An 8,698-nucleotide genomic window follows, 5' to 3' on the forward strand; every position below is an offset into this window, starting at 1 on the left:
GATATGTATATCTACGTGTTGTCTTGTTTCTCCCTATTTGTTAGGAATGTAATAACTCACTCCTCGTGTGTTGTTTGTGTTTGGATCTTGTGATGATCTTGAACTTTATGTTCGTAGGAGCAGATGACTAGGTGAATTGCTTTAAGGAACCTTGTGCTGAAGGACGTCGGGACACAATGCTCTGATAGGATGTGACATTGGGGCATAGATTTCTATATTAATTGCATGAAGTCTTGAACGACCTTGTTTCGAGCCGAGATGATTGTATTATTTATTAGACAAGTTATATTATGATGTTAGAAAAGTGAATGTGAGCCTTTTACCATTTTGAAATGATTTTATTTAAATGTGTTTTAAAAACTTTTAATTAATTATGATTTCTTATTCCTTTTATTATTAGTACATTTATGTGTGGGGTAGAGGGTGTCACACACCCCACTTAATAACTACCTAGAACATGGTTTTACTTCAATCAGCAGATTTTGGATGTTGAAATTGGCCAACAGTTACTGATTATTGACATTTGCAAATAATCGGCTGGCAGTTACATGTTCTCCTCTTCCAAAAATCAACTTATATGCATTTTTAAATTTTAAACTAACTTGAAACCACTTCTTATTTTTAAGAGAGCATTACCATCAATTAGTTTTAACTGCCATAAGCAATTTAAAGATCATATAATCATGGATAATATTATCTTATATTTTTTAAATATGAATTAATTTAGTTATTTTCCTAGTCAGCCAATTTCTGTTATACTGGCAGACCATGTAAGCACTTGATTGTTGATTTTTTTTTATCATTTTTGCAGACATTATAAGCATTCGATTTCTGTCAAATTGGTAGACACTATAAGAAGTTAATTGTTGATTTTTGTTGGTTCGATTTCAGTTTGGTTACAAATCGATTTAGTCTGAACCAATTTTTTCGCACACCCTTACCTACTGCCAACCACCATAAACACTGTTCAATTTTCTTTCTCCATTGACCCTTTGTTTTCACTTTTCACCCATCCATCTAGACAATAGAATTCCACTAGATGTGATGGCTCCTTTCCCCTTCGATTTGTCAAACCTTTCAGATCCAACACAAAATATTCATCCAAATTCAAAATCACACCGCTAAAAGCACACACAAATCCTAAACCCAAAGCCGCCTCCCCATGTTTGGCTTGCTGCTGACAATGTCATTGTCCTCTTCCTCATTCTCACTACTAGTGTTGATGATGAACCAGTGTTGCTACAACAAAGAAGAAGATTTTCATAGACCATAATGTTTGTTTAGTGGGGGCAAACAAGATAGACCATAATATTTTCATAGAAAAAATATTATACATTTTTACAAAATACATAATTTTATGACAAAAAGTTATAAAATGCCTAAGTTTAATTTCTATAAATTACATGCAACTACCTTTTATACATATCAATGTATTTTCATTTTTATCTCTTATAACTTTTTACCTTCATTTTTTTTTTAAAAATAATTGTCTTGTGGGGGCAACACCTACTTTTTTTATGGGGCCAATTTTTTTTTTTATTAAAGATGTGTAAGTAAAAAAAAAATTCTTGTGGGGGCAATTGCCCCCTATCACTATAAGTGCATCAGCCAATGGGTTTGATGGAGGTTGATGGTTTTGGGTGAGTTTTTGATTGAGATTCTTGGGGTGCTTTTATTTTGTGTTGGGATTGAGTTGGCTATGGTTGGGAAGATGGGTTAGGGTTGAAGAGGGAAAGGCAAATTGGAGAAGAGGAGTTGGGGAAATACATTTCTTTTTTATTTTATTTTAATTAACTAAATAAAATAAAAATTACAGTTAATTGAAAATAAAACGCATCTAAATAGTCAATCATAACACTGTAACAATCAAGTGTGCCAATTAACCTAAGTGGATTTTCACCAAAATCCCGAGTTTAAGAAACTAGGAGGATCAAAACTGCCAATTAAAAATGAGGGGATGAAAATTGCAAATTTACAAAACTAAGGTGACCAAAATTGCAATTTAACCTAAGTGGTAACGTGGTATATAGAATTATGGGGTGTTAATTAAAATGTCATAAGCCCAAATCTATCTATCTATCTATCTATCTATCTATCTATCTATCTATCTATAAGTAGAAGTGAGGATAATTATGCAATTTCATTTTTCCGGCTCATTTTAAGACTAAAATAGTACTTTCTTAACCACTTTCCAGCTAATAATTTTTAAGTTAAAAATATATTTTTTTATTTCCTGATTTTTTCAAGATTAAAAATATAATTTTTGATAATTTGAATTGAACATGAGAACATCTATGCAAACAATAAAAAATATTACATCCATTTGTGTGATTTTTTTATTTATAATCATTGGTTTTTTATGTCAATTAAGAGACTCTTTGATATTTATTATTAATTCTAATGTTTACAACTCTCATATGAGTGATGTTAAAATTTCTTTTTATATCAAAACTTCCATAATTTTTTAATTTTAAATTGTTAAAAATTATATTTATAAAGAATTATATATTGTAATTATATTACGCTAAATTCATATTTATATCCATTCATTGTGCAGGTAACTATATTAGGATAAATTTATTTGGGTGATTTTTTTATGTCCAGAAACTCCGATATATATATATATATATATATATATATATATATATATATATATATATATATATATATATATATATATATATATATATATATATATATATATATATATATATATATATATATATATATATATATATATATATATATATATATATATATATATATATATATATATATATATATATATATATATATATATATATATATATATATATTTAGTGTCTACAACTTTTATATGAGTGATGTTTAATATTCTTTTATATCAAAATATTCTTCATTTTTAATTTGAAGATATAAAATTATATATTTAAAACAATCTTATATTATATTTATATTGCGCTAATTCATATTTATATTCATCCCTTGCCTGCACAGGTAACCATGCTAGGAAAATTTCATTTCGGTGATTAATTTTTTTTATAATCATTAATTTTTTTATGTCTAGAAACTTTTAAATATTTATATTCATCTTTCATTTTTTAATCCAAAAATGTAAATAATTATATTTTTAAATAATTATATATTCTCTATATGTTGCGCTAATATATATTTAAGAGAAACTATCACACGGGTAACATAGTTGGGCAAATTCATTAAGTTGATTAATTTTTTTGATAATCTTTGTTTTTTTTTATATATTTAGAGACTCAGATTTTTAATTTTAATTTTAATGTGTACAATTTTTATATGAATGATGTTTAGTTTTTTACATCAAAATATCCTTCATTTTTTCAAAATTCAAAAGTATAAAAAATATAATTTTTAAAATATTATATTCTCTATTTATATTGCATCAATCCATATTTTATATCTATTTGTAATACAAGTAATATCCATACCAGGACAAATCTATTTGGGTGATTTTTGTTTTGTTTTATAATCATTGATTTTTAACGTTAAGAGACTTTTATATATTTATATTTAACTTTCATGTATATAACTTTTATATGAATGATGTTTATATTTTTTCTTGAATCACAACATCATTTTTTTTAATTTGAAAGCATAAAAATTATATTTTTTAAGCTATAATATATTTTAACCTTAAATAAGTTTTTCATACGTGAAAAATAGTCCACTTTTATTTTACTACAAAAACTAATCTTTTATTTATTTTATTACCTAACAATTTTTTGTTCTTTTTTGGTTCTCGGGATCTGTTAACATATTTAAATCTATATTCTATTTATGTTGCACTAATTTATATTTATACCCGTTTGTCACACGAATAATTATACTAGAACAAATCCATTGGGATGATTATTTCTTTATTTATAATAATCCATTGGGAGCAGAACTACGAGATCAAAGTACAAGGAAGAGGTAGGAAGGGTTAAATGCAGCATGTAGATGCTCAGAGGTAGGAGAGGCGCTAACTCAGTTGAACGCTATCACCAATCGAAGGACTAACTTGGTACATTGATGGACCAAGAGGAGGTTTACTAGTGTCAGAGAGCCAAGAAGTTTTGGTTGCGGAATTGGAATTCCAATACTCATTATTTCCATGCTTTAGCTTCTTGTAGAAAGCGTTGAAATGAGTTGAAAAAGCTTAAGACTGATGACGAGGTATAGTGTCAAGTAAGGAGGGAATATGCACCATGGCCCAAGACTACTTCAACAATATTTTTATTGCTTCCTAAGGGGTGTATGAACCTGTGTTGGAGGTGGTTCATGAGTGTGTTATAGAGGATGATAATGTTCTTCTGACAACACCGCTCAAGGACGAAGAGTTGAAACACACTATTTTTTAGACAGGCCAGGATAAAGTCCCAGGCCTTAATGGGATCAATCCTAGATTCTATAGAAGATTTTGGAAAGAATGTAGTGTGTGTGTGTGTGTGTGTGTATATATATATATATATATATATATATTTCATCATTGCTCTTCTTGGCTAAATAGGGGCTCTCTTCCAGGTAACTTAAATGATATTGTCATAGCTCTTATCCCTAAATGTGGTAATCCCTTTACTATGTGCGATCTAAGACCAATATCTCTATGCAATGTTGAATACAAGATATTGGCCAAAGAACTTGCGAATATGTTAAAAAAGGTCATATGGGGGTATATTTCTAAGGAACAGGCAGTGTTTATGGCAAACCGTTCTATACAGAAAATGATATGGTAGTTGCTGAAATATTACATTACTTAAAGTGTAAAACTCATGGAAAGAAGAGTGAGGTAGCCTTAAAAATCGACAAAAGTAAAGCCTATGATAGGGTTGACTGGGGCTTTTTAACAACTTTGATGGCAAAAATGGGTTTCTCCCCTAGATGGATTCAATGGATGAGCATGTGCATCGAATGAGTGAGATATTCTATCAATGTTAATGGAGATTTGATTAGGCTGGTCAATCCAGGAAGAGGGTTGAGATAAGGGGATCCATTATCCCCCTACCTTTTCATTTTATGTGCTGAAAGCTTGACAACTCTTATCATTGTAGCAGTTTAGAGAGGTCAGATTCATGGTGTTAGAGTGGAAAAGAGTGCTCCCAGTATTTCTCATCTTCTATTCGTTGATGATTGCTTCTTATTTTTTAAAGCAACGTCAAATGAGAGTGCCACAATGAAAGCTATCCTTAATACATATGAGGCAGCCTCAGGTCAGGCTATTAACCTAGCTAAGTTTGAGATTTTCTATAGTAGAAATTTTCCAGAGGAGATTAGAGTTAATATCACTTTGAGTTTGGGGGTTGCAGAATGTCAGGGTCCTAATAGATACCTTGGGTGCCTTCCTTAATTGGTAGGAGCAAGAAAGCCAAATTTGGGTATATCAGAGATCGTGTGTGGAAAAGGATACAGTCCTAGATTGAAAGATAGCTCTCTAGAGCAGGGAAAAAGGTAATGATAAAGTTAGTGCTTCAAGCCATCCCTATGAATTGTATGAGCATTTATCTTCTACCAGATACTCTTGTAGATGAGATTCATGGGATGCTTAATTCCTTTTGGTGGGGAAGTAGGAAAAAGAGTATAAGGGGATTAAACTAACTCTAATGGGACAAACTCATATTAAGGAAGGATCAAGGAGGAATGTGTTTTAGAGATCTAAAGGGCTTTAGTTTGGCCCTTCTTGGAAAACATGCATAGAGTTTTGTGAGGAATCCCATCTCTTTGGCGGCGCAGGTGTTGAAAGCAAGATACTTCCTAAGGCTTGATTTTATGAATGCAACACTGGGCAATAATCCCAATTACTCTTGGTGAAGTCTGTGGTTTTTAAGATGTTTGTTAGAATAGGGGATGCGATGGCGTGTGGGGAGGGGGTGATAGTATCAATGTATGGAAGGATTAATGGCTTCAAGGAAGGAATATTGCCCTAGAAAATCATGCTTGGGTGTGAATAACCCCTAACTTAACAGTTCATGATCTTATAGATCATGAAAGGTGATGCAATCCTACCCCGCAAGGGCATTGGATAGAAAACTCTAAGAAGATTAGGCCAGAGATGCAAGAGAAAGCCCTAGGGTTCTCATGAGCCTTAGGGTAGATTTCGAGCCCATGGGCTAAGTATGTTCCCGCTTATCTTTGTACATATTAGATTAAGGTTTCATTATTTTTGGGCCTTGTATTTAGGGCTCCATAATATAGATAAGGTACCTTAGAAATATAGGATTTTTTAGCCCTTGTATTTTATAGGGCACCTAGACTAGTTTTTTGTATTAGGGGTAGTTTTGTAATTTCACATGCATTAAGTGAATATTTGATGTGTGTGGTTGGAAATAAATTTAATTGAATTGGGAGAAGCCCAATCCAATTAAATTTTAGAGGGGGAGGTGAACATTTGCTTGCTACACCCCATTGCCACATCATATAGTCACACTTTGTGCATGTCCTTCATGCTTTACATGCCTCATGCACCTAAGCACACTTAGTGAAGAATCTTGGACTTGATCTTGGATTAGTGGGCTGAACCATAGCTAAAATTCACTAATCATAATTAGTGAAATTTTGGCTCCAAAAATTCAATTTCAAATTCAAGTGAAATTTGAATAGAAATTCAAATTTCCCTCCAATGTGGTGTGACACTTAGGCTATAAATAGAGGCCATGTGTGTGCATTTTTTCGAACTTTGAAGATTTGAATATTAAACTTCAGATTTTAGAGCTCATTTAGAGCACAAAATTTCATGCTCTTCTCTTCCTCTCCCTTCATTCATCTCCTTCTTCCTCCAAGCTCTTATCCATGGCCTCCTATGGTGGTGAGCTTCTTCTGGACTCATTTTCTCCTTGAAGTGGCGTCTCCTCTCTCTCTTCCTTCTCTATTCTGTTGCCATTCATCTTCCAAGAAGCAAAGGAATCCATTGATGAAGAAGATCCTAGGCCTACAAGCTCCAATGGAGCTTACATCAAAAGGGGAGTATGGAATGCACAACTTATTAAGTCCATGTTTAATGAAGACAAAGTGGAAACAATTTTTGAAACCCCCCTTGTTAATACAGGTTAAAATGATAAATAAATCGATTTAGAGCCTTAGCAAGGACGATTTTTATATAGTTCACTCGACCAATATCACCAATATCGAAATTGGTTTGAGTCTTATACCCGATTGTTGTTCCTGGTGAATGGTTCAGCATATGAAAGCATAAAGTTCTATCTAAGGTTAAGTCATTTATATGGCGGGTTTGTGGAGAATGTTTACCTGCTAGACAAAGCCTTCATTCAGGATAAGGGTATAAACTGCCCAACTCTTTGCCTTTTTTGCTCAGAAAATTTGGAAAATTCGTGGCATGCACTGGTGGGTTGTGAGCATGCAAAAATGGTATGGAGGGAAGCAAGTATGTAGACACAGTTGGAGAGTTTGTTCCCAAGGTGTGATGGTATTTCTCACCTTTGTTTCTTGATTTGCAGCACGTTCCTGGAACAATTCACCTCTAATTTTTTGATGATTATGTGGAGCATATGGTGTGAGAGGTGTTAGAATTAATGTCTCATGTGAGAGACATGAGACTTATGTAGAGACTAATAAATAAATAATTAATAATTAGAGACTAAATTGTAATTGGGTTAAATAGGAGAAGTTTTTAAAAGTAACTGCTACTTGATAGGAGTAGTGATTATAAAAGGGGTTAATACCCACTAATGTGAAATAAGATCCCCTTCATAGAAAAGTATTCTCTCTAACCCCTAGCCATCACAAATGTAGAGAGACAGAAAAAATAGTCAAGGGAGTGAAATCTTGTTTCTCTCATCTTTTATGAAATCAAACTACACCAGAGAGAAGTCTCACTATGGGGAAATGTATGCATTGTTTATTTATTATTAGTGAGAATCACAGGTTTCAATCCTATTGGTTTCCTATAATTGTTAATCCAGGAAACTCTTAAAATTTTTACAAGAGGAACTGTGATGATTAGTTGAGAAGCTTGAGCCCAGTGCTAGTGTGGTCCATGACGTGCGAGATTTGCTGGTTAAATGGAGCAAAACCAAGATTAGCCCTAGCTTGGTTGGGGCAATGCACAACTCTCAACCAGTTCCTAGATGGCAACCACCTTCTAGGGGATTCTCAAATGCAATGTCGATGTTGCACTTTTCTTGGATAAGAAAGCTTTGGGCTTTGGATTTTGTCCAAGGAATGATCAAGGCTTGGTAAATGTGTATTCAGATTACCAAAGTTCTTATCCTTGTGCTCGAGAAGGAGAAGGTTTTCTTTGAAATTCTAGTAGGGTTTAGGGTCTTTGTAGTTGATCATGACCCCATTATTGTTGATGTCATTAAGAATATGTGTTTTCGATGCCACTATTTCGGTTATTACTTATACCTTATTCAATTGTGCTATTATTTCTTGTAGAAAGATTTGATCTATTTTTGTTGATGATTGTTTTTATGCTGTAGCTATCACATAATCTGATGCCTTACTTGCTTTGGATTATGATCAGGAGAAAAAGGATTGCTTTGATGTGATACTCATTGAAGTTCACATGCCATATCTGGATAGCTATGAATTCCTTAAGCATGTCACCATGGAAACTGTGAATGTATGAATACAGGTTTTTGATGATGCCAAAGTATAATCAAACAAGATTGCTTCAACAAACATTCAAGGTTAAGCAAACAGAGATTGCTTCAAGATTAATTCAAGGTCAAGCAAACAAGATCAAGAAAAA

This window comes from Glycine max, chromosome 5 (assembly GCF_000004515.6).
Source record: "Glycine max cultivar Williams 82 chromosome 5, Glycine_max_v4.0, whole genome shotgun sequence".
NCBI classification, from domain to species: Eukaryota; Viridiplantae; Streptophyta; class Magnoliopsida; order Fabales; family Fabaceae; genus Glycine; species Glycine max.